We start from the raw sequence: 7,608 nt of genomic DNA, 5'->3' as shown, positions 1-7,608 counted from the left end.
TCCTCAATAAAATTCTCGCTAACCGAATCCAAGAACACATTAAAGCAATCATCCATCCTGACCAAGTAGGTTTTATTCCAGGGATGCAGGGATGGTTTAATATACAAAAATCCATCAATGTAATCCATTATATAAACAAACTCAAAGACAAAAACCACATGATCATCTCCTTAGATGCAGAAAAAGCATTTGACAAGATCCAACACCCATTCATGATAAAAGTTCTGGAAAGATCAGGAATTCAAGGCCCATACCTAAACATGATAAAAGCAATCTACAGCAAACCAGTAGCCAACATCAAAGTAAATGGAGAGAAGCTGGAAGCAATCCCACTAAATTCAGGGACTAGACAAGGCTGCCCACTTTCTCCCTACCTTTTCAACATAGTACTTGAAGTATTAGCCAGAGCAATTCAACAACAAAAGGAGATCAAGGGGATACAAATTGGAAAAGAGGAAGTCAAAATATCACTTTTTGCAGATGATATGATAGTATATATAAGTGATCCTAAAAATTCCACCAGAGAACTCCTAAACCTGATAAACAGCTTCGGTGAAGTAGCTGGATATAAAATTAACTCAAACAAGTCAATGGCCTTTCTCTACACAAAGAATAAACTGGCTGAGAAAGAAATTAGGGAAACAACACCCTTCTCAATAGTCACAAATAATATAAAATATCTCGGCGTGACTCTAACAAAGGAAGTGAAAGATCTGTATGATAAAAACTACAAGTCTCTGAAGAAAGAAATTAAAGAAGATCTCAGAAGATGGAAAGATCTCCCATGCTCATGGATTGGCAGGATCAACATTGTAAAAATGGCTATCTTGCCAAAAGCAATCTACAGATTCAATGCAATCCCCATCAAAATTCCAACTCAATTCTTCAACGAATTAGAAGGAGAAATTTGCAAATTCATCTGGAATGACAAAAAACCTAGGATAGCAAAAACTCTTCTCAAGGATAAAAGAACCTCTGGTGGAATCACCATGCCTGACCTAAAGCTTTACTACAGAGCAATTGTGATAAAAACTACATGGTACTGGTATAGAGACAGACAAGTAGACCAATGGAATAGAATTGAAGATCCAGAAATGAACGCACACACATATCGTCACTTGATCTTCCACAAGGGAGCTAAAACCATCCAGTGGAAGAAACACAGCATTTTCAACAATTGGTGCTGTCACAACTGGTTGTTATCATGTAGAAGAATGCGAATCTATCCATACTTATCTCCTTGTACTAAGGTCAAATCTAAGTGGATCAAGGAACTTCACTTAAAACCAGAGACACTGAAACTTATAGAGGAGAAAGTGGGGAAAAGCCTTGAAGATATGGGCACAGGGGAAAAATTCCTGAACAGACCAGCAATGGCTTGTGCTGTAAGATCGAGAATTGACAAATGGGACCTAATGAAACTTCAAAGTTTCTGCAAGGCAAAAGACACCATCAATAAGACAAAAAGACCACCAACAGATTGGGAAAGGATCTTTACCTAACCTAAATCAGATAGGGGACTAATATCCAACATATATAAAGAAGTTAAGAAGGTGGACGTCAGAAAATCAAATAACCCCATTAAAAAATGGGGCTCAGAGCTGAACAAAGAATTCTCACCTGAGGAATACCGAATGGCAGAGAAGCACCTGAAAAAATGTTCAACATCCTTAATCATCAGGGAAATGCAAATCAAAACAACCCTGAGATTCCACCTCACACCAGTCAGAATGGCTAAGATAAAAAATTCAGGTGACAGCAGATGCTGGCGTGGATGTGGAGAAAGAGGAACACTCCTCCATTGTTGGTGGGATTGCAAGCTTGTACAACCACTCTGGAAATCAGTCTGACGGTTCCTCAGAAAATTGGACATAGTACTACCAGAGGATCCAGCAATACCTCTCCTGGGCATATATCCAGAAGATGCCCCAACTGGTTAGAAGGACACGTGCTCCACTATGTTCATAGCAGCCTTATTTATAATAGCCAGAAGCTGGAAAGAACCCAGATGCCCCTCAACAGAGGAATGGATACAGAAAATGTGGTACATCTACACAATGGAGTACTACTCAGCTATTAAAAAGAATGAATTTTTGAAATTCCTAGCCAAATGGATGGACCTGGAGGGCATCATCCTGAGTGAGGTAACACATTCACAAAGGAACTCACTCAATATGTACTCACTGATAAGTGGATATTAGCCCAAAACCTAGGATACCCAAGATATAAGATACAATTTCCTAAACACATGAAACTCAAAAAAGATGAAGACTGAAGTGTGGACACTATACCCCTCCTTAGAAGTCGGAACAAAACACCCTTGGAAGAAATTACAGAGACAAAGTTTGGAGCTGAGATGAAAGGATGGACATGTAGAGACTGCCATACCCAGGGATCCATCCCATAATCAGCTTCCAAACGCTGACACCATTGCATACACTAGCAAGATTTTATCGAAAGGATCCAGATGTAGCTGTCTCTTGTGAGACTATGCCCGGGCCTAGCAAACACAGAAGTGGATGCTCACAGTCAGCTAATGGATGGGTCACAGGGCTCCCAATGGAGGAGCTAGAGAAAGTACCCAAGGAGCTAAAGGGATCTGCAACCCTATAGGTGGAACAACATTATGAACTAACCAGTACCCCGGAGCTCTTGACTCTAGCTGCATATGTATCAAAAAATGGCCTAGTCGGCCATCACTGGAAAGAGAGGCCCATAGGACTTGCAAACTTTATATGCCCCAGTACAGGGGAACGCCAGGGCCAAAAAGGGGGAGTGGGTGGGTAGGGGAGTGGGGGTGGGTGGCTATGGGGACTTTTGGTATAGCATTGGAAATGTAAATGAGCTAAATACCTAATAAAAAATGGAAAAGAAAAAAAAAAGAGCTGAGGGCTAGAACATAGAGTGAAGAAGAAAAGTAACAACCCCACAAAGCCAGTGCCCGTAGAAATGAAAGAACACCAAGTAAGAATGACAGTGTTAAATAAAATAAAACACACCCAAACACAAAACAGCAACATGCAGATTGTTCTTCAGCTGTGCTATTATAAAAATAATTAATGAATGTGTACATGGTAAATAAACATACTGTATTGTATGCCCAGAAATTGATGAAATAAATTTCTCTATATGTATTTTAATAACTATCTTATAATATATATGACACTAATATTTATTGTATATAAAGAGAATTAGAATCTTATAACTGAATAAAAGACTAGTATTCTAGTAAGTAATTTAAAATATACAACATAGTCATTAAAATTTTAGAACAAAAATATATGTACAGTTTATATATAATAATAGGCACAATATACTACAAGAAACAAAATTGAGCTCTGAGGCATAAAGATAAGAAACAGTAACTCACTATGCCATGGATTTAAGAAACAGATACAGATGCTCACACCTAAGTATCAGACTGAGCTCAGGGATCCCAATGGAAGAGCTAAGGGAAATTATTGAAGGAGATTAAGGGGATTGCAGCCCTGTAGGAAGAACAATAACAACAAACTGGATTCCCTCAGAACTCCCAGAGACAAAACCACCAACCAAAAAGAGTATACATGGATCCAGCTACATATGCAGTAGAGGATGGCCTTATATGGCATCAATGGGAGGGGAGGCCCTTTGTTCTCTGAAGGCTTGATGCCCTAGCATAAAGGGATGCTAGGGTGATGAGGCAGGAGTGCCTAAGGAGGTGGAGAAACACCCTCATAGAGGCAAAGGGGACGAGGGATGGGATGGGGGCTTTGTGGAAGAGGGATATCATTGAAATGTAAATGAATAAAATGATTTTTAAAAAAGAAACATGAAAACAATTTAAAAAAACTAACCAATATTGCTAATAAGATAGCAGGTAATGTTTTCTGATCATTTAAGTTTTTACTTTGGGTTGTTCACATTTTTTGAGTCAAGATTCAGATTTTAAGCTTTATACATAGCTGTTTAATGCTCCCTCTCCCTCTCTCTCTCTCTCTCTCTCTCTCTCTCTCTCTCTCTCTCTCTCACACACACACACACACACACACACACACACACACACACATACACATACACACACATACAGAGACAGAGTAATAAAAATAAAAGAAAAATGTTATCAATTTGAGAGAGGGGCAAAGGAGGATAGCTGAATTTTGCTAGTGGACTAGACATGGAGAGAAGAGAAGCTAGGTTCAAATGAGGGGGAGGATGGAAAGAGAGAACAGGGAGAGGCAGCTGGAATTGGGGAGCATTTGGGGGAGGGGTGTGGAAATATAGTGCACTGGAATCTTCCTGGAGTCTATAAGTGTGTCCCTAGTAAGGATGTCTAGTAACAGAAAATATGGAGTCTCAACAGTCCATCTTTTGTAGCAAGGCAGGACTTCCAAGGGTGGGATTAGGTTATATTCCATTGAGTTGTTAGCCAAGGGGATTCTATGGAGAATCCTAAACAACCCAGATTCATATAGGACAGAAGGTTCCTCTCCACAAACAGTGGGGCCCTATTGCTGAGAACAACATTTTTTTTTATTAATCATTTTATTCTGTTATATTTCAAATGATCTTCCCTTTCCCAGTTTCCCCTCCACAGCAGTCCCATTCCATCTCTCCTCCTCTTTGCCTCTATGAGGGCGCTCCCCCACACACTTACCCATTCCTGCTTCACTGCTCTAGCATCCCCTACCCTGGGGCATCAAGCCTCTACTAGACCAAGGGCCTCCCCTCCCATTGATGCTAGATAAGGCTATTCATATGTAACTGGAGCCATGGATCCCACTGGTTGGAGGTTTAGTCCCTGGGAACTCTGAGTGGTCTGGTTGGATAGTTGATATTGTTCTTCCTATGGGGTTGCAATCCCCTTCATCTCCTTCAGTCCTTCCCTGAGCTCTTCCATTGGGGTCCCCATGCTCAGAGCTCTTCCATTGGGGTCCCCATGCTCAATCTGATGGCTGGTTGTGAGTATCTGCATCTGTATTAATCAGGTGCTGGCAGAAACTCCCAGGGGACAGCCATACCAGGCTCCTATATGCAAGAGCTTCTTGGCATCACCAATAATGTTGGGGTTTGGAGTCTGCAGATGGGATGGATCGATAGATGGGGTGGTCTTTGGATGGCCTTTCCTTCAGTCTTTGCTCCTTTTCTTGTCCATGTCATTCCTTTGAACAGGAACAATTCTGGGTTAAAATTTTTGAGATGGGTAGGTATAGCTCATTGAGCATAGGTCTTGCCCAATCTAGTATCTCGCCAGCAAAAATTAACTCCGACAACCGGATCCTTCTAAGGCAAAGCTTTTATTGCTTCAACATAAGGAAGACCCCGAACCCAGAAAATGGTGCTGCTTATATAGCCCGCAGCGTGACGTTTCAGCACCTGATGTGTCGTGACAGCACCTGATTAGTTGCTTGCCCATCACCCCATTACTATGCCCCGAGATGGGCAGTGACTGGGCATGAATTTACTCTTGCACTTGCACATAAGTCTTGTTTACTAGTTAGGCACAGTGGAAGCCAGCGCCATCTTATAATGGCAATTGCTCATGGCACGGCTCTCCACACATAGGGGGTCAAGCTGCTGTCTTGCATGGATCTCTCACTTCTAATTTATTGTTTTTTTGGCATGAGAAGATGTCTGTAGAGAGAATCTTTTCTGCAAGGGGTGGAAGCTTTAAATGTCAGAAAAGGTTACTTGCCAATGAGCTAAAGCTGGAAATCAGGAGGTGGAAGTTTCAATATAGAGGATTCTGGAATAGGGTTGGAGGGGTGAGAGATTTTGCTGAGCATTGGTGAGAGATAGGTGCATGAAACTGAGGAGAGAGAACTAAACACACGGAGGACTTAGAATAGAATAAATGGAATAAGATACAAACTAGCTAGGGAATGAGAAAAAGCCTATGGTCTAAGCGTTTATTCATAATTAATATAAGTCTCAGGGCTATTACTTTGGAAACTTGGGTAGAAGTAGAAAAGCCCACAGTTACAGGTATCCTATAGGCTATGGAAAGAAACCAGAACACTAATACAGCCATGAAATCCTCTGCCTACAGTCTGTCCTAAGTACAAAAGGCAGCATAGAAATTGTAGGAGCAGCCAACCAAAATTTAGTTTAACTTGAGCCCATGCTAGGAGGAAGGAGTTCATACCTTACACTGCCTGAATGGATAGTAACCAGAGACTAGATAGCCCAGAGACCTAGGGTACAACTAAACATACATGGCAAAAACAAAACAAAACAAAACAAAATAAACAAACAAGCAAAAAAAACAAAAACAAAAAAAAACAACACCACAACCAAAAAACAAACAATGAAATGATTCTTAATGACACTCTATAGATGGCTGTCTCATACAGTCATCATCAGAGAGGCTTTAACTGGCAGCAGATGGAGTGGGTGCAGAAACCCACATCCAGACAATATATACAGAGAGTCTAAATTGAAGCTCTCCATTAGGTACCTCCTGTCTGAGATTAGGGGACCATATAGAAGAGGAAGATGAAAAACTGGAGGAGTAAGAGGGAATAGAGAATACTGGAAGAACATGGCCCACCATTACAATTAAGCAGGGCTCACATGAGGTCACAGAGAGGGAAGCAGCAAGCATGGCCTACATGGGTCTGTACAAGGCTCTCTGTATATGTTATGGCTATTAGCTTAGGGGGTTTGTGGGACTCCAACCAGTGGGACCAGGTGTGTCTCTGACTCTTTTTCCTGTTCCTGTGACTCTTTTCCTTGTGTTAGGTTGCCTTGTCCAGTCTCAATATGAGGGCTTTTACCTTGTTTTATTATATCATGTTTTGTCCTGTCAGGGAGTCATATCTTGGATGACTGTTCTTTTCTCAAGAGGAAATCAAGGGAAAGTGGATCTGGGGGAAAGGGAAGGAGAGAGGTAATAGGGAGGACTGAAGGGATGGAAAACAGCGGTCAGGGTATATTGTTTGAGAGGCAATGTCTTAGTTAGGGTTTTACTGCTGTGAACAGACACCATGACCAAGGCAAGTCTTATGAAGGACAACATTTAATTGGGGCTGGCTTACAGGTTCAGAGGTTCAGTCCATTATCATCAAGGTAGGAGCATGGCAGTATCCAGGCAGGCAAGGCACAGTCAGAGCTGAGTGTTCTACATCTTCATCCAAAGGCTGCTAGTGGAAGACTGACTTCCAGGCAACTAGGGTGAGGATCTTATGCCCACACCCACAGTGACACACCCATTCCTACCAGGTCACACATATTCCAACAAGGCCTCACCTCCAGATGGTGCCACTCCCTGGTCCAAGGATATACATACCATCATATTCCACTCCCTGGTCCCCATAGACTTGTTCAAAAACATGAGTCTACGGGGACCATCCTTAAACATAATGCAAAATGCATTTAGTCCAACTTTCAAAGTCCTCCTAGTCTATAGCAGTAGCAACAATGTTAAAAGTCCAAAGTTCAAGGTCTCTTCTTAGATTCATCCAACTAATTAAATGTAACCTCCAAAGCGGGGCAGGAAACCATCTGGGCAAACTCCAAACTCTGCATCTCCATGGCTGATGTCAAAGCGGTCTTCAGATCTCCACTCCCTTTTCATCTTTGTTGACTGCAACAAACTGATTTCTCCTGGGCTAGTTCCACTCCCTGTTA

This window comes from Mus musculus, chromosome 7, assembly GCF_000001635.26.
Source record: "Mus musculus strain C57BL/6J chromosome 7, GRCm38.p6 C57BL/6J".
Taxonomy (NCBI): domain Eukaryota; kingdom Metazoa; phylum Chordata; class Mammalia; order Rodentia; family Muridae; genus Mus; species Mus musculus.
The sequence above is the reverse complement of the archived record's forward strand: the minus strand, read 5'-3'. Positions refer to the sequence as shown.